We start from the raw sequence: 26,152 nt of genomic DNA, 5'->3' as shown, positions 1-26,152 counted from the left end.
TCTCACCAAAGTGAGAACAAGAACATCGGGCTACAACTATTAAACAAAACATTTCCACAAGTGACGGAGTCGGTAATTGCGGTAAGAAATGAGGTTTTTAGATTGTTACGGGACTGTTGGACATTACGTAACCCTCGTCCCTTTGACGACGTTACAACACGCTGTCTTATCAACGGCCATAACGGTTATGTTCCACAAGACCAAGGATGGGAAGTAGTCCTAGTAAAACCAGAATGCATGACTTGTTTCTGGACGTATGAATTACGTGTCTTTATTGCCTTTGCTGAACGACTTGTGTACTAGCTAGAATTATCTTCACAACTATCTTGTATCAAAGTTATTGTGTGCTATATTTCATGCTTTATGTAAAATAAGCGGTATTGTAAGTTTGTAAAATATTGTATAAAAGTTTGAACGCAAAATATTATTATAATCAGTTTTTCATATAGAATTGTAGTAGTTGAATTGTATATTAGCTACTATGTATGAACTTAACGGGTAGGTACTACCCGAATTTAAACTTATAAAACGCTAATATGAAGAAAAAGCTTTTATAAATGAGTTCATATTATGCTACGAAATACTATTAACTACTCTTAATATTCTGTATGATTAACTTGTTCCATTTGACTATTTTGAAGGAAATGGCACCGACTACTCGACACACCGTGAATATGAATGAAGAGGAATTCCGTACTTTTCTAGCTTCAAACATAGCCGCAGTACAGGCTACGCTACATACCAACAATAACCTTGGATCTAGCAGTACAGGAAATCGTGTAGGATGCACCTACAAAGAATTCACTGCCTGCAAACCTTTGGAATTTGATGGAACCGAAGGACCGATCGGATTGAAACTGTGGACCGAGAAGGTCGAATCGGTGTTTGCCATAAGTAAGTGTACTGAAGAGGACAAAGTGAAGTACGCTACGCATACCTTCACAGGTTCTGCGTTAACATGGTGGAATACCTATCTAGAGCAAGTGGGACAAGTCGATGCGTACGCACTACCGTGGTCAGCATTCAAGCACTTGATGAACGAGAAGTACCGTCCCAGAATCGAGGTCAATAAGCTCAAGACAGAACTTAGAGGGTTACGAACCCAAGGATTTGATATTACCACGTACGAAAGACAATTCACAGAATTGTGCCTATTGTGTCCGGGAGCATTCGAAGATGAGGAAGAGAAGATCGACGCATTTGTGAAAGGATTACCGGAAAGAATCCAAGAAGATATAAGTTCACACGAGCCCGCCTCTATACAACAGGCATGTAGAATGGCTCACAAACTAGTGAACTAGATTGAAGAAAGAATTAAAGAACATACTGCTGAAGAGGCCAATGTGAAGCAAGTCAAAAGAAAGTGGGAGGAAAACGGTGATAAGAATCACCAATACAACAATAACAGCAATTACAACAATAATCGCAACAATTATCCCAACAATCGCAACATCAATCGCAACTACAACAAACGGCCCAACAACAACAACAACAACAACAACAACAACAACAACAACAACAGCAACTACAACAATCATCCCAACAACAATAATAACCGCAACAACAACAACAATCAGAAGCAGCTATGCCAAAGGTGTGAAAAGTATCACTCGGGGTTCTGCACCAAATTTTGCAACAAGTGTAAAAGAAATGGTCATAGCGCGGCGAAGTGTGAGGTCTACGGACCAGGGGTTAATAGAACGAAAGGAACAAATGGTGTCAGAACGAGTAATGGCAGAGCAAGTAGTGTCGGAGCAAGTTATGCCAATGTAGTTTGTTATAAATGTGGAAAACCGGGCCACATTATTAGAAATTGCCCGAACCAGGAGAACACGAATGGACAAGGCCGCGGAAGAGTTTTCAATATTAATGCGGCAGAGGCACAAGAAGACCCGGAGCTTGTTACGGGTACGTTTCTTATTGACAATAAATCTGCTTACGTTTTATTTGATTCGGGTGCGGATAAAAGCTATATGAGTAGAGATTTTTGTGCTAAATTAAGTTGTCCATTGACGCCTTTGGATAGTAAATTTTTACTCGAATTAGCAAATGGTAAATTAATTTCAGCAGATAATATATGTCGGAATCGAGAAATTAAACTGGTTAGCGAAACATTTAAGATTGATTTGATACCAGTAGAGTTAGGGAGTTTTGATGTGATAATCGGTATGGACTGGTTGAAAGAAGTGAAAGCAGAGATCGTGTGTTACAAAAATGCAATTCGCATTATACGAGAAAAAGGAAAACCCTTAATGGTGTACGGAGAAAAGGGCAACACGAAGCTACATCTTATTAGTAATTTGAAGGCACAAAAACTAATAAGAAAAGGTTGCTATGCTGTTCTAGCACACGTCGAGAAAGTACAAACTGAAGAAAAGAGCATCAATGATGTTCCCATTGCAAAAGAATTTTCCGATGTATTTCTGAAAAAATTACCGGGATTACCCCCACATCGATCCGTTGAATTTCAAATAGATCTTGTACCAGGAGCTGCACCAATAGCTCGTGCTCCTTACAGACTCGCACCCAGCGAGATGAAAGAACTGCAAAGCCAATTACAAGAACTTTTAGAGCATGGTTTCATTCGACCAAGCACATCACCGTGGGGAGCTCCTGTTTTGTTTGTCAAGAAGAAAGATGGTACATTCAGGTTGTGTATCGACAACCGAGAGTTGAACAAACTTATCATCAAGAACCGCTACCCACTACCGAGAATCGACGACTTATCTGATCAACTACAAGGCTCGTCTGTTTATTCAAAGATTGACTTACGTTCCGGGTATCATCAAATGCGGGTGAAAGAAGATGATATTCCAAAGACTGCTTTCAGAACACGTTACGGTCATTACGAGTTTATGGTCATGCCGTTTGGTTTAACTAATGCACCAGCTGTGTTCATGGACCTTATGAACCGAGTGTGTGGACCATACCTTGACAAGTTTGTCATTGTTTTCATTGATGACATACTTATTTACTCAAAGAATGACCAAGAACACGGCGAACATTTGAGAAAGGTGTTAGAAGTATTGAGGAAGGAAGAATTGTACGCTAAGTTTTCAAAGTGTGCATTTTGGTTGGAAGAAGTTCAATTTCTCGGTCACATAGTGAACAAAGAAGGTATTAAGGTGGATCCGGCAAAGATAGAAACCCCGAAAACTCCGAAACACATACGCCAGTTTTTAGGACTAGCTGGTTACTACAGAAGGTTCATCCAAGACTTTTCCAGAATAGCAAAACCCTTGACTGCATTAACGCATAAAGGGAAGAAATTTGAATGGAATGATGAACAAGAGAAAGTGTTTCAGTTATTGAAGAAAAAGCTAACTACGGCACCTATATTGTCATTGCCTGAAGGGAATGATGATTTTGTGATTTATTGTGACGCATCAAAGCAAGGTCTCGGTTGTGTATTAATGCAACGAACGAAGGTGATTGCTTATGCGTCTAGACAATTAAAGATTCACGAACAAAATTATACGACGCATGATTTGGAATTAGGCGCGGTTGTTTTTGAATTAAAGACTTGGAGGCACTACCTATACGGGGTCAAAAGTATTATATATACCGACCACAAAAGTCTTCAACACATATTTAATCAGAAACAACTGAATATGAGGCAGTGTAGGTGGATTGAATTGTTGAATGATTACGACTTTGAGATTCGTTACCACCCGGGGAAGGCAAATGTGGTAGTCGATGCCTTGAGCAGGAAGGACAGAGAACCCATTCGAGTAAAATCTATGAATATAATGATTCATAATAACCTTACTACTCAAATAAAGGAGGCGCAACAAGGAGTTTTAAAAGAGGGAAATTTAAAGGATGAAATACCCAAAGGATCGGAGAAGCATCTTAATATTCGGGAAGACGGAACCCGGTATAGGGCTGAAAGGATTTGGGTACCAAAATTTGGAGATATGAGAGAAATGGTACTTAGAGAAGCTCATAAAACCAGATACTCAATACATCCTGGAACGGGGAAGATGTACAAGGATCTCAAGAAACATTTTTGGTGGCCGGGTATGAAAGCCGATGTTGCTAAATACGTAGGAGAATGTTTGACGTGTTCTAAGGTCAAAGCTGAGCATCAGAAACCATCAGGTCTACTTCAACAACCCGAAATCCCAGAATGGAAATGGGAAAACATTACCATGGATTTCATCACTAAATTGCCAAGGACTGCAAGTGGTTTTGATACTATTTGGGTAATAGTTGATCGTCTAACCAAATCAGCACACTTCCTGCCAATAAGAGAAGATGACAAGATGGAGAAGTTAGCACGACTGTATTTGAAGGAAGTCGTCTCTAGACATGGAATACCAATCTCTATTATCTCTGATAGGGATGGCAGATTTATTTCAAGATTCTGGCAGACATTACAGCAAGCATTAGGAACTCGTCTAAACATGAGTACTACCTATCATCCACAAACTGATGGGCAGAGCGAAAGGACGATACAAACACTTGAAGACATGCTACGAGCATGTGTTATTGATTTCGGAAACAGTTGGGATCGACATCTACCGTTAGCAGAATTTTCCTACAACAACAGCTACCATTCAAGCATTGAGATGGCGCCGTTTGAAGCACTTTATGGTAGAAAGTGCAGGTCTCCGATTTGTTGGAGTGAAGTGGGGGATAGACAGATTACGGGTCCGGAGATTATACAAGAAACTACCGAGAAGATCATCCAAATTCAACAACGGTTGAAAACTGCCAAAAGTCGACAAAAGAGCTACGCTGACATTAAAAGAAAAGATATAGAATTTGAAATTGGAGAGATGGTCATGCTTAAAGTTGCACCTTGGAAAGGCGTTGTTCGATTTGGTAAACGAGGGAAATTAAATCCAAGGTATATTGGACCATTCAAGATTATTGATCGTGTCGGACCAGTAGCTTACCGACTTGAGTTACCTCAACAACTCGCGGCTGTACATAACACTTTCCACGTCTCGAATTTGAAGAAATGTTTTGCTAAAGAAGATCTCACTATTCCATTAGATGAAATCCAAATCAACGAAAAACTCCAATTCATCGAAGAACCCGTCGAAATAATGGATCGTGAGGTTAAAAGACTTAAGCAAAACAAGATACCAATTGTTAAGGTTCGATGGAATGCTCGTAGAGGACCCGAGTTCACCTGGGAGCGTGAAGATCAGATGAAGAAGAAATACCCGCATCTATTTCCAGAAGATTCGTCAACACCTTCAACAGCTTAAAATTTCGGGACGAAATTTATTTAACGGGTAGGTACTGTAGTGACTCGAACTTTTCCATGTTTATATATATTAATTGAGATTTATATTTACATGATTAAATGTTTCCAACATGTTAAGCAATCAAACTTGTTAAGACTTGATTAATTGAAATATGTTTCATATAGACAATTGACCACCCAAGTTGACCGGTGATTCACGAACGTTAAAACTTGTAAAAACTATACGATGACATATATATGGTTATATATATAGTTAACATGTTTTGATTATAAGTATGTATCTCATTAGGTATTTTAACAATGAGTTATATACATAAAAATGAGACTATTAATTTAAGAAACTCGAAAACGATATATATTACGATTATCGTTATAACAACGTCTTACTAGGTACATATGAATCATATTAAGATATTGATACACTTGGTTAATTATGTTAAATGATAAGTAAATATATTATTAAGTGTATTAACAATGAAATACATATGTAAAAATAAGACTACTAACTTAATGATTTCCAAACGAGACATATATGTAACGATTATCGTTGTAACAACATTTAACTGTATATACATCATACTAAGATATATTATATATCATAATATCATGATAATATAACAATTTAACATCTCATTTGTTATAATAAACAATGGGTTAACAACATTCAACAAGATCGTTAACCTAAAGGTTTCAAAACAACATTTACATGTAACGACTAACGATGACTTAACGACTCAGTTAAAATGTATATACATGTAGTGTTTTAATATGTATTCATACACTTTTTAAAGACTTCAAGACACTTATCAAAATACTTCTACTTAACAAAAATGCTTACAATTACATCCTCGTTCAGTTTCATCAAAAATTCTACTCGTATGCACCCGTATTCGTACTCGTACAATACACAGCTTTTAGATGTATGTACTATTGGTATATACACTCCAATGATCAGCTCTTAGCAGCCCATGTGAGTCACCTAACACATGTGGGAACCATCATTTGGCAACTAGCATGAAATATCTCATAAAATTACAAAAATATGAGTAATCATTCATGACTTATTTACATGAAAACAAAATTACATATCTTTTATATCTAATCCATACACCAACGACCAAAAACACATACAAACACTTTCATTCTTCAATTTTCTTCATCTAATTGATCTCTCTCAAGTTCTATCTTCAAGTTCTAAGTGTTCATCATATATTTTACAAGTTCTAGTTACATAAAATCAAGAATACTTTCAAGTTTGCTAGCTCACTTCCAATCTTGTAAGGTGATCATCCAACCTCAAGAAATCTTTGTTTCTTACAGTAGGTTATCATTCTAATACAAGGTAATAATCATATTCAAACTTTGGTTCAATTTCTATAACTATAACAATCTTATTTCAAGTGATGATCTTACTTGAACTTGTTTTCGTGTCATGATTCAGCTTCAAGAACTTCGAGCCATCCAAGGATCCGTTGAAGCTAGATCCATTTTTCTCTTTTCCAGTAGGTTTATCCAAGGAACTTAAGGTAGTAATGATGTTCATAACATCATTCGATTCATACATATAAAGCTATCTTATTCGAAGGTTTAAACTTATAATCACTAGAACATAGTTTAGTTAATTCTAAACTTGTTCGCAAACAAAAGTTAATCCTTCTAACTTGAATTTTAAAATCAACTAAACACATATTCTATATCTATATGATATGCTAACTTAATGATTTAAAACCTAGAAACACGAAAAACACCATAAAACCGGATTTACACCGTCGTAGTAACACCGCGGGCTGTTTTGGGTTAGTTAATTAAAAACTATGATAAACTTTGATTTAAAAGTTGTTATTCTGAGAAAATGATTTTTATTATGAACATGAAACTATATCCAAAAATTATGGTTAAACTCAAAGTGGAAGTATGTTTTCTAAAATGGTCATCTAGACGTCGTTCTTTCGACTGAAATGACTACCTTTACAAAAACGACTTGTAACTTATTTTTCCGACTATAAACCTATACTTTTTCTGTTTAGATTCATAAAATAGAGTTCAATATGAAACCATAGCAATTTGATTCACTCAAAATGGATTTAAAATGAAGAAGTTATGGGTAAAACAAGATTGGATAATTTTTCTCATTTTAGCTACGTGAAAATTGGTAACAAATCTATTCCAACCATAACTTAATCAACTTGTATTGTATATTATGTAATCTTGAGATACCATAGACACGTATACAATGTTTTGACCTATCATGTCGACACATCTATGTATATTTCGGAACAACCATAGACACTCTATATGTGAATGTTGGAGTTAGCTATACAGGGTTGAGGTTGATTCCAAAAAAAATATATAGTTTGAGTTGTGATCAATACTGAGATACGTATACACTGGGTCGTGGATTGATTCAAGATAATATTTATCGATTTATTTTTGTACATCTAACTGTGAACAACTAGTTGTAGGTTACTAACGAGGACAGCTGACTTAATAAACTTAAAACATCAAAATATATTAAAAGTGTTGTAAATATATTTTGAACATACTTTGATATATATGTATATATTGTTATAGGTTCGTGAATTAACCAGTGGCCAAGTCTTACTTCCCGACGAAGTAAAAATCTGTGAAAGTGAGTTATAGTCCCACTTTTAAAATCTAATATTTTTGGGATGAGAATACATGCAGGTTTTATAAATGATTTACAAAATAGACACAAGTACGTGAAACTACATTCTATGGTTGAATTATCGAAATCGAATATGCCCCTTTTTATTAAGTCTGGTAATCTAAGAATTAGGGAACAAACACCCTAATTGACGCGAATCCTAAAGATAGATCTATTGCCCCATCCAAAGTACCGGATGCTTTAGTACTTCGACATTTATATCATATCCGAAGGGTGTCCCGGAATGATGGGGATATTCTTATATATGCATCTTGTTAATGTCGGTTACCAGGTGTTCACCATATGAATGATTTTTATCTCTATGTATGGGATGTGTATTGAAATATGAAATCTTGTGGTCTATTATTATGATTTGATATATATAGGTTAAACCTATAACTCACCAACATTTTTGTTGACATTTTAAGCATGTTTATTCTCAGGTGATTATTAAGAGCTTCCGCTGTTGCATACTTAAATAAGGACAAGATTTGGAGTCCATGTTTGTATGATATTGTGTAAAAACTGCATTCAAGAAACTGATTTCGATGCAACATATTTGTATTGTAAACCATTATGTAATGGTCGTGTGTAAACAGGATATTTTAGATTATCATTATTTGATAATCTACGTAAAGCTTTTTAAACCTTTATTTATGAAATAAAGGTTATGATTTGTTTTAAAAACGAATGCAGTCTTTGAAAAACGTCTCATATAGAGGTCAAAACCTCGCAACGAAATCAATTAATATGGAACGTTTTTAATCAATAAGAACGGGACATTTCAGTTCTTACGACGGATATGACTAGCTTCTCTTATTTGACACCTAAGCTTTATTTTCGACTATAAAACTATACTTCTTCTATTAATATTAATAATGTTGAGTTCGATACGAAACCATGGCAACTCGAATCACTCAAAACGGATTTGTAATGAAGAAATTATGGGTAAAACAAAATTGGATATTTTTCTTAATTTTTAGCTACGGACATGATTTATAAAAATGGATGCTAACCTTATCCTAGCTAACTTACCTTATATCCTACATGTATTTATACATGTCTTGTTCCCGAACTTATGGAAATACAATTTATAATAGTCTTGATTAAGTTCTACGACAATATATTATAGTCTTAATAAAGATCGTAAGGCACCATATATATATATGACTTGATCACCGTGGATTCGTATACAAAGTTTTGACATATCATTTTGACTTCTTCTATATATATTATTGGAACGAACTATTAGACACCATTGGCAGTAATCTTGAGTTAGCTGTGAGTCGAAGTGAATTCCAAAATATTATATACTTTGAGTTGTGATCGAGCCTGAGACATGTATACAATGGGTCGCGGATTGCTTCAGACAATATACATATTATGTGTCTTATTATATTAAGACAATATATTATAGTGTTAGTGAATTCTAACACAATATACGCATTTATATTTATATATATATTTATACTGTTGGACTATTGGACTACGAACGTTGGACTACTAACAATGGACAATTAAAATTATCACAAGTATCATAAGTATGGAATATTAATTATATATATATATATATCTTGACACAAGAATATTATTATTAGGTTCGTGAATTTGTCAAAGGCCAGGTCTTACCACCATCTATTCGGAAATCATCACAAGTGAGTTATAGTCCCATTTTTACTATCTAAATTATTTTGGGATGAGAATACATGCAAAATTTATAAATGTTTTACAAAATAAGCACAAGTTCATGGAACTACATTCTACGATGGTTTTTTTATACCGGATATCTGTACTTATTATTATTATGCTTGGTAACCTAAGAATTAGTGAAAAACACTAATTGACGCGAATCCTAAATGTAGATCTACGGGCACCAACCACCCCCATTTTCGAATAGTGGAAATGCTTTAGTACTTCGAAGGGTTCTTGTCATACATTTGAATAGTGGAATGTATGATGCCAGATATCTTAAGCACTCTATGTTAAGGTCGGTTACCAGGCGACTCATCGTATGAATGATTTTTGCAGTTGTAATGATCCTGCGCATTTAATTAAATGAAATCTTGTGGCTTATTAAATATTATGATTATTATATAGAAATTAAACCTATGACTCACCAACATTTTTGTTGACGTTTTAAGCATGTATATTCTTAGGTGAATATTAAAAATGCTTCCGCTATCGTATGCCAACCCAAGGGCAAGAATTGGAGTCGGCATAATTGCTTATATTGTTTAAGCTTGCATTCGGAGTATTTGTTGTAATATATTTGATCATATTGTAATGGGTTGTGTAAAAACTTATTTATTTGAGGTGATTGTCTTTGATAGACAATCTAAATTATGTCATTAAGACCTTTATTCAATAATAAAGGTTATGGTTGTTTTTAAAAACGAATGCAAGATTTGAAAAACGTCTCATATAGAGGTCAAAACCTCGCAAAGAAACCAATTAATATGAAACGTTTATAATTAATATGAACGAGGCATTTCAGTTGGTATCCGAGCGTTGGTCTTAGAGAATCAGAAAATTTTTCATTAGTGTGTCTAACTGATTTTTGATGCATTAGTGAGTCTGGACTTCGACCGTAATTGTTTTAAAAATGATTGCTTAATATAATTGTTGGAAACATAAGATTATTAACATATAAATATTATAAGATATATCATTCTCTTAACGTGCCTGCTATTATGTGATAGATGACTTCATCCGATCATATAAGCATCTCTAGCGATTCAGATTTCATTTACTTATCAAGTGATTCAGAGGCTGAGTCAAAGCATACGACTTATGAACCAACGAAAAAGTTAACTTTTGGTGCTACCATTAAAGTGGAAAATTGTTGGGAAAATTGGGAAGATTCACAATTGCCAGCAGAGGTTCCAGAAGAGGATCCAGAAGAAGATCCCGAATAGGAACCCGAAGAAGAGGATCCTGAAGATGTTGTGGAAATTACCGAACCATAACGTGATTTGGGAAAATCTTTGGCTGTTATACCCGATCCCAAACCCGATGAACCTATTATGACCCAAAATGTTTGTGATCATCCACCTGAACCACCTAAGAGACCAGTTTATAAAATGACCGCGCGTATAACGACTGTTGGTTTTGCTCCCAAACAATTAGCCGAAAGAACCAATTGGGAGGAATTGGAAAAAGAACTATCCAAACGAAAATCCAAACATTTGGCCGAGAAAGAAACAACGTCAACATCTAAGAAATCTCGCTGTTCTTGAACCATCGGCAGCTATCCTGTATTCCATGCATTGTATAATATGTATTATATTGTGTGTTTAAGTTTGTAAGAAAATCTGCAATGTAATTTTCCTTATGATTGTATAATAATGAGAATAAGCATGGAAGGTTTATTATTATTATTACAACTTATTATTACGTAGTAACGTAATAACTTACCATAGTTTTTCATATTAGAATTTTAGTAGTTAATTTGTGTGTTAGCTGCTAAGTATGAACATTATTATAGTTATAAAACCCTAATATGAAGAAAAGGCTTTTATAATAATAAGTTCATATTAAGCTACAAAATATTTTTTGGCTACTTTTAAAATTCTATATGATTAACTCAGTCGGCTATTTTTGAAGGAAATGGCTCCTCCAGCTACTAGACAACAACAATTGAACACAGAAGAACTTCAAGCTTTCGCTGCAAATATGGCTGCAGTGGTGAATGCAATGAACAACAATAACCAATCGGGTTCCAGCAGTGGAGGAAACAATGGCAACCAGGTAGGATGTTCCTATAAAGCTTTTATGGCCTGCAAACCCAATGAGTTTGAAGGAACTGAAGGACCCGTTGGACTAAAGTGGTGGACAGAGAAGGTTGAAGCCGTGTTCGCAATCAGCAACTGCGTAGAAGAGGATAAAGTTAAGTATGCCACACATACTTTCAGGGGTACTGCTTTGACATGGTGGAATACCTACATGAATTACGTAGGACAGAATACCGCCTACGCACTTCCATGGTCCGCTTTCAAGCACATGATGACGGAAGAGTACCGTCCCAGAACCAAAATTAACAAGCTCAAGGAAGAGCTTAAAGCACTAAAAACCCAAGGGTTAGACGTCACTACCTACGAGCGACGTTTCAACGAACTGGTTTTAATGTGTCCTGGAGTATTTGAGGACGAAGAAGCAAAAATTGAAGCATTCATAAAAGGGTTGCCGGAACGAATCCAAGAACATGTAAGTGCTAACGACCCTGCAACAATGCCGAAAGCGAGCCGTATAGCCCACAAATTGATAGGCCAAATTACAGGAAGGATAAAGAAAGAAGCGGCAGAGGAGGCCATAATGAAACAGGGGAAAAGAAAATGGGAGGAAAGCTTTGATCAGGGTCACCAGTACAACAACAACAATCAAAACAACAATTACAACAACAATCGCAACCACCCCAACAACAACAATAATCGTAACAACAACCGCAACAATAATCGCAACAACCATCCCAATAATAATAACAACAACAACAATCCCAATCACAACAATAACAACAACAAACGTCTCAACAACAATAACCCTAACAATAACAACAACGACAACAAAAAGCAAAGGACTATATGCCCAAGGTGTGATACGTTTCATCCGGAATGGTTTTGTAGAGAAGTATATACCAAGTGCAATAGGAATGGCCATATTGCGGCAAAGTGTGAAGTCTAAGGACCAAATAGAAACAGAGGAGCAAATAATGTCGGAACAAATAATAACGGTGTTGTTTGCTATGGATGTGGAAAATCGGGCCATACCATAAACCAGTGTCGGAATGGAAATAGGCAAGGCCGTGGGAGAGTTTTCAACATTAATGGGGAGAAAGCACAGGAAGACCCGGAACTTGTTACGGGTACGTTTCTTATCAACAATACACCTGCTTATGTTTTATTTGATTCGGGTGCAGATAGAAGTTATATGAGTAGAGAATTTTGTGCCAAATTAAATTTCCCGTTAACGCCTTTGGATAAAAAGTGTATACTTGAAGTAGCAAACGGTAAACTAATTAAGGTTGATAAAATTTTCCGAAATCGAAAAATTAGTTTAGTTAGCGAAACGTTTGCAATTGATTTAATACCGGTGGAATTGGGAAGCTTCGACGTAATTTTTGGAATGGACTGGATGTCCAAGGTGAAAGCCGAAGTTGTTTGTCATGAGAAGGCGATTCGCATTCCGAGAGAAGACGGATTACCCTTAATGGTTACGGAGAAAGGGGTAATGCCAAATTAAATCTTATTAGTAGTTTGAAGGTGTGCAAACTAATAAGAAAAGGTTGCTATGCCGTACTGGCACACGACGAGAAGGTTGAAAAAGAAGAAAATAAAATCGATGACGTTCCTGTTGCAAGAGAATTTCCTGAGGTGTTTCTGGACGAATTATCGGGACTACCTCCACACCGATCCGTTGAATTCCAAATAGATATTGTACCAGGAGCCGCACCAATAGCTCGTGCTCCATATAGACTTGCGCCCACCGAAATAAAAGAATTACAAAGTCAACTATAAGAATTATTAGAACGTGGTTTTATCCGACCGAGTACGTCACCATGGGGAGCTCCAATTTTGTTCATTAAAAAGAAAGATGGGTCTTTTCGCATGTGTATCGATTACCGTAAGCTGAACAAAGTAACCATCAAAAACCGATACCCTTTACCTCGAATCGACGATCTATTTGATCAACTCCAAGGTTCGAGCGTATACTCCAAAATCGACTTAAGGTCGGGTTATCATCAACTGAGGCTTAAAGAAGCCGATATACCAAAAACAACCTTCAGAACTCGTTATTGCCATTACGAATTCATGGTTATGCCATTCGGTCTAACCAATGCACCCGCAGTTTTCATGGATCTCATGCACCGAGTATGCAGTCCATATTTAGATAAGTTTGTTATTGTATTTATTGATGACATTCTTATCTATTCGAAGAATAACCAAGAACACGAACAACACTTGAGACTTGTGTTAGAATTGTTAAGAAAAGAACAGCTTTATGCAAAATTCTCTAAGTGCGCTTTTTGGTTAAATGAAGTACAATTTCTTGGCCACGTAGTCAGTAGTAATGGAATCAAAGTTGATCCCTCCAAGATTGAAGTCATCAAAAATTGGGAAACCCCGAAAACTCCAACGCAAATACGTCAATTTTTGGGTTTAGCCGGTTATTATAGGAGATTTATTCAAGATTTCTCCCGAGTAGCCAAACCTTTAACTGCCTTGACACATAAGGGGAAGAAGTATGAATGGACTTCCGAACAAGAGGGTGCCTTCCAATTGTTGAAAAAAAAGTTGACTACGGCACCTATTTTATCGTTACCTGACGGAATGGAAGATTTTGTTATCTACTGTGACGCATCAAGAATGGGTTTTGGGTGTGTTCTTATGCAACGGAAGAAGGTAATCACATATGCTTCTCGATAACTCAAAATTCATGAACAAAACTACACCACACATGATCTGGAATTGGGCGCCGTTGTTTTTGCATTAAAGATGTGGAGACATTATCTGTATGGGGTCAAGTTTATCGTATACACCGACCACAAAAGTCTCCAACATATTTTAAATCAAAAGCAACTAAACATGAGGCAGCGTAGATGGGTTGAGCTGCTAAATGATTATGATTGTGAAATCCGTTACCACCCGGGGAAAGCGAATGTGGTAGCCGATGCCTTGAGTCGAAAGGAAAGAGAACCTATTCGAGTAAAAGCTATGAACATGATTATTCATACTAATCTTACTACTCGAATAAAAGAGGCACAACAGGAGGTTTTGAAGGAAGGAATTTTTGGAAGGGAAATACCCAAAGGATTAGAAAAACAGCTTAATATTCGGGAAGACGGAACCAGGTATTTAGCTGAAAGAATTTGGGTACCAAAGAATGGAGATTTGAGGAAAGTGGTACTAGATGAAGCACATAAAACCAGATATTCAATACATCCCGGAGCGGGGAAAATGTACCAAGACCTCAAGAGAAACTTTTGGTGGCCAGGAATGAAGGCCGATATAGCCACATATGTAGGAGCATGTTTGACTTGTTCTAAATTCAAAGCTGAACATCAGAAACCATCGGGCCTACTCCAACAACCTGAAATCCCAGAATGGAAATGGAAAAACATTACCATAGATTTCATTGCTAAGTTACCGAGAACCACAGGTGGTTATGATATGATTTGGGTAATATTCGATCTTCTTACTAAGTCACCACACTTTTTGCCAATAAAAGAAGAGGATGGTATAGAGAAATTAGCACGATTATACCTGAAAGAAGTTGTTTCTAGACATGGTATACCAATCTCTATTATCTCTGATCGTGATAGCAGATTTACTTCCAGATTCTGGCAGGCATTACACGAAGCGTTGGGAACTCGTCTAGATTTAAGTACTGCCTATCATCCACAAACTGATGGGCAGAGTGAAAGGACGATTCAGACACTCAAAGACATGCTACGAGCATGTGTTATTGATTTTTAAGCAGTTGGGATCGACATTTACCGTTAGCTGAGTTTTCCTACAACAACAACTATCATTCTAGCATTGAGGCGGCACCATTCGAGGCACTTTATGGGTGGAAGTACATGTCTCCAATTTGTTGAAGTGATGTGGGGGAAAAACAGATTACATGTCCAGAAATTATCCAGGAAACTACCGACAAGGTCATTCAGATTCAGCAACGATTGAAAATAGCCCGGAGTCGGCAAAAGAGCTACGCGGATGTTAGAAGGAAACCTTTAGAGTTTGAGGAGGGTGATATGGTTATGCTTAAGGTATCACCTTAGAAAGGTGTTATTCATTTTGGAAAGCGAGGGAAATTGAGCCCAAGATACATTGGTCCATTCAAGATTGAAAAACGCATTGGGCTGGTGGCCTATCGACTTGAACTACCTCCACAATTAGAAAAGATTCACAACACCTTTCATGCTTCGAACCTGAAGAAATGCCTAGCTATCGAATATCTCATTATCCCTTTAGACGAAATTAAGATTGACGAGAAACTAAATTTCATCGAAGAACCCGTCGAAATTATGGATCGTGAGGTCAAACGACTCAAACAAAGTAAGATACCAATCGTTAAGGTTCGATGGAATGCTTGTAGAGGACCTGAATTTACTTGGGAATGAGAAGACCAAATGAAGCTGAAGTACCCACATTTGTTTCTCGATATCACACGTTAACTAGGTACGATTCTAAATTTCGGGACAAAATTTAATTTAACGGGTGTGTAATGTAACGACCCGGATTTTTCCGCTAATATATAGAAGATTAGTATTTACATAATTAATGTTTCCAACATGTTAAGCAATCAAACTCATTAAGACTTGGTTATTTGAAATGAATTTTATACAAACATTTGGCCACCCCGTCTGTCTGACGATTCACGAACGTCATAATTCGTAATAATTATTTAATAACGTATATATGAATATAAATATATACTCATGATTGTTAAATGATATTTAAGTATCTCATTACATATATTAACAATTGGTTATATACATAAAATGAGATTACTAACTTAGAGACTTCAAGATTATATACATATATATATATATATATATATATATATATATATATATATATATATATATATATATATATATATATATATATATATATATATATATATATATATATATATATATATATATATATATATATATATATAACGATTAATGTTGTAATAACTTCTAAATTAAAATGTATGTATATGTATTGTATTAATATGTATTAATACACTTTTGAAGGACTTAAACATATATACTAACATACTTATACTCAACAAAGATAGCTATACTCATAATCTCATTCAATTCCATCAAGAATTCTATTCGTATTCATTTGGTATTTACACCCGTATCATACCCAGCTTCCATACTTAAATACTATGAGTATATACCAATATGAAATACCAATTACAGCCTCCTTAGCAACCCTATGAGTCACAAGACAAGGATAAACATGATGGAGACTTGTGGGAATCAACATTTAACTTCTAGTTTGCATTATTATGCTATATTCCAAATTTTGATAAAGTCTCTTAACCATATGCATGAACTATGACTTTTAACCCTCTTTTTACTCATTCATATCCGCTATTTAACTTACCTTCACTCTCATAATACTCACACACAAGAACTCCAAGTATTCTCTCCATTTCTTACTCTTTAAACACTCTTTAAACACACATACTTCAAGTATTAGAAAATCTTCATTCACTTTGATCATAAACTATCTTCAAGAACACTTTGTTAACTCATCTACTCCTCTTTATCAAGGTAAGAATCATATATAAGCTTTGGTTCAATTCATATACTTATAACTATCTTAATTCAAGATAGAAATCTTATTCGAACTTTTGTTCATTCTATGATTCTACTCCAAGGATTTCAAGCCATCAAGGATATCTTTGATCACGAGATTATCATCTTATTTTCTCAGCAACTTTGTTCATTTAATTTGAGGTAGTCACCTTATTCATAATCTTTTTCGATTCATATCCATATAGCTATCTTATTATGAGTTTATAACTTACGACAACAAGAACATAGTTTAGATTAATTCTAAACTTGTTCATAAACAAACTTAATCCTTCTAACTTGACTTTTAAAATACTTCAACACATGTATTATGATAGTATGTCAAGCTAACATAAGGATATAAAACTTGTAAACACGAAGAACACCTTAAAACTGAACATACGCCGTCATAGATCATCGGGGGCTGTTTTGGGTTTAATTTTAAAAACCTATCTTAAAATTTGAATTAAAAGATTTCCTTTGGCGAAAAATCTTATTTTATATGGATATGAAATATATCCAAAATCCATTATTAAACTCTAAGTGGAAGTATGTTTTTCAAAAGGGTCATCAAGATGTCGTTCTTACGACGGATATGACTAGCTTCTCTTATTTGACACCTAAGCTGTATTTTCGACTATAAACCTATACTTTTTCTGTTAAGATTAATAATGTTGAGTTCGATACGAAACCATGGAAACTCGAATCACTCAAAACGGATTTGTAATGAAGAAATTATGGGTAAAACAAAATTCGATATTTTTCTTAATTTTTAGCTACGGACATGATTTATAAAAATGGATGCTAACCTTATACTAGCTAACTTACCTTGTATCCTACATGTATTTATACATGTCTTGTTCCCAAAATTATGGAAATACAATTTATAATAGTCGTGATTAAGTTCTACGATAATATATTATAGTCTTAATAAAGATCGTAAGGCACCATACATATATATATGACTTGATCACCGTGGATTCGTATACAAAGTTTTGACATATCGTTTTGACTTCTTCTATATATATTATTGGAATGAACTATTAGACACCATTGGCAGTATTCTTGAGTTAACTGTGGGTCGAAGTGGATTCCAAAATATTATATACTTTGAGTTGTGATCGAGCCTGAGACATGTATACAATTGGTCGTGGATTGCTTCAGACAATATACATATTATGTGTCTTATTATATTAAGAAATATATTATAGTGTTAGTGAATTCTAACACAATTTACGCATTTATATTTATATATATATTTATACTGTTGGACTATTGGACTATTGGACTACGAACATTGGACTACTAACAATGGACAATTTAAATTATCACAAGTATCATAAGTATGGAATATTAATTATATATATATATATATATATATATATATATATATATATATATATATATATATATATATATATATATATATATATATATATATATCTTGACACAAGAATATTATTATTAGGTTCGTGAATTTGTCAAATGCCAAGTCTTACCACCATCTATTCGGAAATCATTACAAGTGAGTTATAGTCCCATTTTTACTATCTAAATTATTTTGGGATGAGAATACATGCAAAATTTATAAATGTTTTACAAAATAAGCACAAGTTCATGAAACTACATTCTACGATTGTTTTGTTATACCGGATATCTGTACTTATTATTATTATGCTTGGTAACCTAAGAATTAGTGAAAAACACTAATTGACGTGAATCCTAAAGGTAGAACTACGGGCACCAACCACCCCCATTTTTGAATAGTGGAAATGCTTTAGTACTTCGAAGGGTTCTTGTCATACATTTGAATAGTGGAATGTATGATGCCAGATATCTTAAGCGCTCTATGTTAAGGTCGGTTACCAGGCGACTCATCGTATGAATGATTTTTGCAGTTGTAATGATCCTGCACATTTAATTAAATGAAATCTTGTGGCTTATTAAATATTATGATTATTATATAGAAATTAAACCTATGACTCACCAACATTTTTTTTGACGTTTTAAACATGTATATTCTCAGGTGAATATTAAAAACGCTTCCGCTGTCGTATGCCAACCCAAGGGCAAGAATTGGAGTCGGCATAATTGCTTATATTTTTTAAACTTGCATTCAGAGTATTTGTTGTAATATATTTGATCATATTGTAATGGGTTGTGTAAAAACTTATTTATTTGAGGTGATTGTCTTTGATAGACAATCTAAATTATGTCATTAAGACCTTTATTCAATAATAAAGGTTATGGTTGTTTTTAAAAACGAATGCAAGATTTGAAAAACGTCTCATATAGAGGTCAAAACCTCGCAAAGAAACCAATTAATATGAAACGTTTATAATTAATATGAACGGGGCATTTCATTATTTGATACTCATTCTTACACGACTCTGAAACCTAGCTTATTTCGAGAGATTTCTTAATCGGTGATAATCACACCATCACCCTTCTTACTTCGATATTAGTCATACCAGTTCGAAATTTTCCAAAATCAATGAGTGGTTAATTCTCATCCTCATACTCTCCCATTCGTATCTCACTTATAAGTAACAACTTCACACTTAAGCATTTTTGGTCAAAGGACTTATGCCCTACTAATAGTCATCAATCACATTTAATTTCAACAGTTTTCATTACCTCGTAACATTTTTGCTCAAATATCACCCGAGATTTTTCAGAAGTCTTTTACTCGATTCTTATCAATCTTTTCCAACTTGTAACCTCCGAAATATGAAAATTTTGTTGCCAAAATTTTTCACACACTATTTTACTGTGCGATCCTCTCAAAGTTTTATAAAAATAAATTCATTTTATTAGCCATACGTGTAAATTTTTGAAATCGTATATGTTATATATAAAGTAAAGTAAATGATTACTTATTTTTGACAAATACATATGAAATTTTACTTTCGCTTTTATAAATCAAATCTTTTATTTAAAAGATATTTTACCTTGAATGGTACATGTTGTACATAACCCTAGTTTACTAAGAACTTCGTTTCTTTTCTTACATTGTCACCTTAAACGATTTCCATAAAATTTTCGTTGCTTGTCATATAAAATTTTTCGTTGCTTATTCATATCCAAGTCATCATGAAGACTTTACAACCGTCGAAATTAAGAAATTCATGTGTGTGTGTATGTGATGAAAGCACTTACTACCACATCATGCAGAGCCTTCGGGTATCCACTAACACTTAAACCATTCAAAATTACTGCGTTACCCCAGGGATCTTATTTGTCACACCTGTCGGAGCGATGCTCTTTCTTACATAACTCTAAGTCCTGACTTATTCCAAGGGACTCTCATTTAGTGATACAAACACTATCAGTATTCCGACTTTAGTATTTGTCATAACTTATTTGGCATTTTGTAAAGTCAAGAAGCGATTAACTTCTCGTCCTCACGCTCTATCCATCATACCTCACTTTTTAGCAACGGCTTCGCACGTGAACATTTTTGGCCCAAAAACTTATGTCCTGAAAATTATCAAAACTACATTTAATTCATTAAGTTTTCATCACCTAGTGACATGTCACCCGATGATTCAAAGATTTTTCACTCAATCTTTTTCAACTCGTAACCTCTGAAATACGAAAAACTATGTTCATCAAAATTTTTACATGTTTATTTACGCGGTCCTCACGAGATTTATGGACAAATGAAAGTAGTAAAATTTTCCTGACACTTATGCAATTTATAAAATCATATGTGTATGTATATATCTAAGTTATACCTTCAAATTATTTAAAAATCGCTCCTTTATTGAGCTGTTTAACTTAAGTCAAATAGTTTTGTGCAAAATGGTACACGTTGTACATACTTCTAAATTTACTAGGAACTTCATTCCATTTATGTTGTCACATCGAACGTTTAAAGGATTTTCAAAACTTCCTTGATTGATTTTATTAAAGGTTTTCGTACTAGACTACACCATGTATGGACCACACTTTTTCTCGCCCTCCGTTAGGGATGAAACTTACTATTAAGATCTTTGTTAAAAACTCTTGAGCCACTTTGGATGGCAGTTTTATAAAAATTTGTTAGGAAGTCCTTACGCTCATAAAATGTTCCTTTTAAGGTTAGATATGGCAAAAACGCGGGCCGATAAATCAGTTTTCTGAGGTATACTTAGTGGTCACCCTATCGTAGGAAAGGCACTAGGCAGGTCTCTACTCTCAATGTTTCAGGACTAATCGCAACACCCCCGTAAACATCATCTATATAAATCAGTATGTTGAGGTACAAGAATCATTTTTGAGATTCTTTTCACTCGGAGAAAACCATTCTTTATGACCTAGGGTTCACATATCTTCTCATCCGCGCATCCCCTTAAGTATAAGGAAAAATTCAGAACGAACCGCTCGGAGAGTTCACTCTCGTTCAAAGATCACACCTTTCGTGCGATTTTCTTTCGAAATTTTAAAATACTTTAGGAATCTATGAATCTTGCTATCCACTTGGAAGGGGACTGCTTAAAACATTTACGACACTGATGTGGATACTCTACATATTCCTTCCTTCGTTGGTTGCAACTATATGTTGTTCTAGTTAATGTTAACCCTAACTTCAACATGTAACTGAAAGGATAAAGTTACTTTATGGAACTGTGTTTTCATTCCATTCAAGGATAAGGTCACATGCATCATGGAAAACTGGGTTATATCCTTCATTGTTCGTTCAGACCGTTCTGAAGACACTATAAATAATTATGGCTGGCATTGTATGTAAGTCTGATTTGTCACTTTTGGCAAAAATTTCAATCCATTTAATCAAACAAATATTTCTTAAATATCGGGTTCTTTATGCCTATGATCTCCTTCCAAAATTAAGGGGTTAGTAAAATCCGTGGCTAACACTATCCAGATACCAAATCGCATGGTTATGATCACCATGTTTTCCATTCTACCAGTCAGCTTTGTATTGCGACATAAGCGCTCAATGTTTTAGATAAGTTTAGTAACATTCATGGTATATTTCATGCATCCAGCTTACTGAAGATGCCCGTAAGGCTAAAAACATCATCATTCCTTTTGTGGGTATATATTCAGATGATATATTCATGTTAACAAGAAACGATATCAATTTGTTGATCTCTTAGGATAAAAGACTTAATTAATGGCATATACCTATTCTTACTTTTATACGCCGAAGTACCTTTTAAGGTAAATAACTCACTTCTGAGCCCACGAGTCTCACGAAACTTGATATGCTCCTTCTTTTCAAATACGGTACTATTGTAGGTCACTCCTCAAAATTTCGGGACGAAATTTTCTTCAACAGGTGGGTAATGTAACGACCCGGCTTTTTCGACTTGCTTTTGTGCTTTGTGCTTTCACGAAACTGCGTATATGTGCGTACTAGCTAGTTTATGCTCTGGGATCTTAATTAATGATTAATTACTTTCATTAATATCTTACAACGTGCTATTAAGTATGTAATCACTTAACTTAATCCCCGAATGCTTTTACGACCGTGAGTGTCACTTGACGTTTGAAACGAGCTATGTACTTGGTACACGATTAACTTTGGTCATAATCAGAATATTATGACTACGTAATACTAATTGTTATTTTATAATAACAATTGCTTAGGTTTTAGGATGCTTAATTACGCTTACTAATTTACTAGAACGCACTAGTTAGTCTTGTTGGACTTTCTACCTTGTTAGACTTTAGCCCACCCTACACTAGCTAGTGGACCATTTAATTAGCCCAATTATTAATGACTAGTGACCCAATAATAAGTAAGACAAATGCCCATTTATTAGAGGGAACATACTAGCATTTATGTCCACCATTATCCTTATGTTGCATGAGATCCTAACATAAGCACCAACTTTAGACAACCATTAACCAAAAAGTAAATTTGTCCCCCCCCCCCCTTGTCCCCTCCCAAAAGTGATGGCCAAAGGAGCCTCCCACACCCTCATTTCCCTATAAATACTAAGATATTTCCTCACAATTCACAATTGCTCTCATTCACAATTTACACACATTTACTATCTTATCTTATCTCTAGTCTTTCTCACTCTAAAAAGTGTAAGTTTTTGATTTTTCTTCTTCTTCTTCCCTTCTCTTTCACGAATTCATCATCATCATTAAAGGGTCTAGCTTTTTAACTTTTGATCTTGATTACATCTTGTAGATTCAAACATGAATTTGAATCCTTCAAGAACATGGAAGATTCAAGCTTTCTAGCTTTGAATCTTCACTTATTTTGTAGATCTAAATCTTTTTAGCTTTAATCTTGTTATTTTGTTATAAAGATTTAAACTTGTTTGTAATCTTCATGTATATTAAACATCCAAGCTTTATGCTTCAATATCTTCAAGAACACTAAATATCTAAGCTTTTTAGCTTAGGGTTTCATTATTATGTTAAAGATCTTAGATTTTTAGCTTATGGTCTCATTACTTTCATTATTTTGTTAAAGATCATAGCTTTCTAGCTTATGGTCTCATTAATCTTGTAAAGATCCAAGCTTTCTAGCTTAGGGTTTTCTTAATACTTGAGATCTAAGTTATTATTGTAGATCTCACTTACTTGAAACCTTTTTATGTTTGTTGTGATGATAAAGATCAAGTCTTCGTCATCACATATGATATAGATGCATGAACTTGTGTAAAATGGACAAAGGTTGAAGCTTTATTGGATTCATGCAATAAAGAGGCAATCTTGATGTTCAAAACTTGTAGAATGATAGATTTTACTTTTTGTTGTGTGTTGATGGTTGAATCTTGGTCAAAGTGATGCTAAAACATCAAAGAGTTGTACACTTGAAGCTTACAAGCATCAAGGATAAGAACCGTGATGAGCATCAAGCACCAAGAACCTCACTGGAGCACTTGTTTGCTATTTTTCGAGGTCTGATCAGACTCCTAGGCTTCTGGAAAATTAATTTTCAGATATATCGTTTTGACTAGATGACTTTTTGTTTAGGCCTCGACTTAATCCGATATACGGTTTAGGATTTATAGCCTTCCGAAAGTCACTACGCCTTGTAACGTTGTGCTGAAATTTCTAACCTACACGCACTTAAACCGTCGCCACGGTCAAACGAAGACGAGTTAGGTTCTGAAAATTGGTCAGTGGTTAGAGGACTCACATACGGAGCCATAGACACTGACTAAGCGTATTTTCGATTTGTAGAGAGGTCATAACAGGTGTCCAAAGTCAGCCTTTTGTTTCGATCTCTATTCTTGTTAAACTTACTTTAGCTTTGATGAATGATGATGATGATGATGATGACAATTAAACTTAATGTATGCACTTTTAAAACTTTTGGGACAATATACTAACCTAGTAACCTTTGACTTAGGTTGACGACCTTTCAGACCTAGTTACTAATTACATACTTTTCGTATCGACTTTTACTGCTTATTCATTGTGAGTTATAGCTTCCCTTTTTCTACTTTACTATTTTTGGGAATGAGAATACTTGCGTTTTTTATGTTTTACTTACTTTACATGAGTACTTAAACTTTACATATGTGTGGGTTATATAACGATAATGATACGCATAATGATCCGTCTCAAAATTGGCAAGCATTTCGGCAAAAACTATGCCCGGCACTACACGTCCTGGATTGCCAACTCCTTTTCTCGTCATCCGTCTGATGTCTTCCTCGATATTCCATCATGACGGACAAATGGCAAAGCTTGAAATGTCCCGTTCTTATTGATTAAAAACGTTTCATATTAATTGATTTCGTTGCGAGGTTTTGACCTCTATATGAGACGTTTTTCAAAGACTGCATTCATTTTTAAAACAAACCATAACCTTTATTTCATAAATAAAGGTTTAAAAAGCTTTACGTAGATTATCAAATAATGATAATCTAAAATATTCTGTTTACACACGACCATTACATAATGGTTTACAATACAAATATGTTACATCGAAATCAGTTTCTTGAATGCAGTTTTTACACAATATCATACAAACATGGACTCCAAATCTTGTCCTTATTTTAGTATGCAACAGCGGAAGCTCTTAGTATTCACCTGAGAATAAACATGCTTTAAACGTCCACAAAAATGTTGGTGAGTTATAGGTTTAACCTATATATATCAAATCGTAACAATAGACCACAAGATTTCATATTTCAATACACATCCCATACATAGAGATAAAAATCATTCATATGGTGAACACCTGGTAACCGATAATAACAAGATGCATTATTAAGAATATTCCCATCATTCCGGGACACCCTTCGGATATGATATAAATTTCGAAGTACTAAAGCATCCGGTACTTGGATGGGGTTTGTTAGGCCCAATAGATCTATCTTTAGGATTCGCGTCAATTAGGGTGTCTGTTCCCTAATTCTTAGATTACCAGACTTAATAAAAAGGGGCATATTCGATTTCGATAATTCAACCATAGAATGTAGTTTCACGTACTTGTGTCTATTTTGTAAATCATTTATAAAACCTGCATGTATTCTCATCCCAAAAATATTAGATTTTAAAAGTGGGACTATAACTCACTTTCACAGAGTTTTACTTCGTCGGGAAGTAAGACTTGGCCACTGGTTGATTCACGAACCTATAACAATATATACATATATATCAAAGTGTGTTCAAAATATATTGACAACACTTTTAATATATTTTGATGTTTTAAGTTTATTAAGTCAGCTGTCCTCGTTAGTAACCTACAACTAGTTGTCCACAGTTAGATGTACAGAAATAAATCGATAAATATTATCTTGAATCAATCCATGACCCAGTGTATACGTATCTCAGTATTGATCACAACTCAAACTATATATATTTTGGAATCAACCTCAACCCTGTATAGCTAACTCCAACATTCACATATAGAGTGTCTATGGTTGTTCCGAAATATATATAGATGTGTCGACATGATAGGTCGAAACATTGTTTACGTGTCTATGGTATCTCAAGATTACATAATATACAATACAAGTTGATTAAGTTATGGTTGGAATAGATTTCTTACCAATTT

This window comes from Rutidosis leptorrhynchoides, chromosome 4 (genome assembly GCF_046630445.1).
Source record: "Rutidosis leptorrhynchoides isolate AG116_Rl617_1_P2 chromosome 4, CSIRO_AGI_Rlap_v1, whole genome shotgun sequence".
Lineage (NCBI taxonomy): Eukaryota > Viridiplantae > Streptophyta > Magnoliopsida > Asterales > Asteraceae > Rutidosis > Rutidosis leptorrhynchoides.
The sequence above is the reverse complement of the archived record's forward strand: the minus strand, read 5'-3'. Positions refer to the sequence as shown.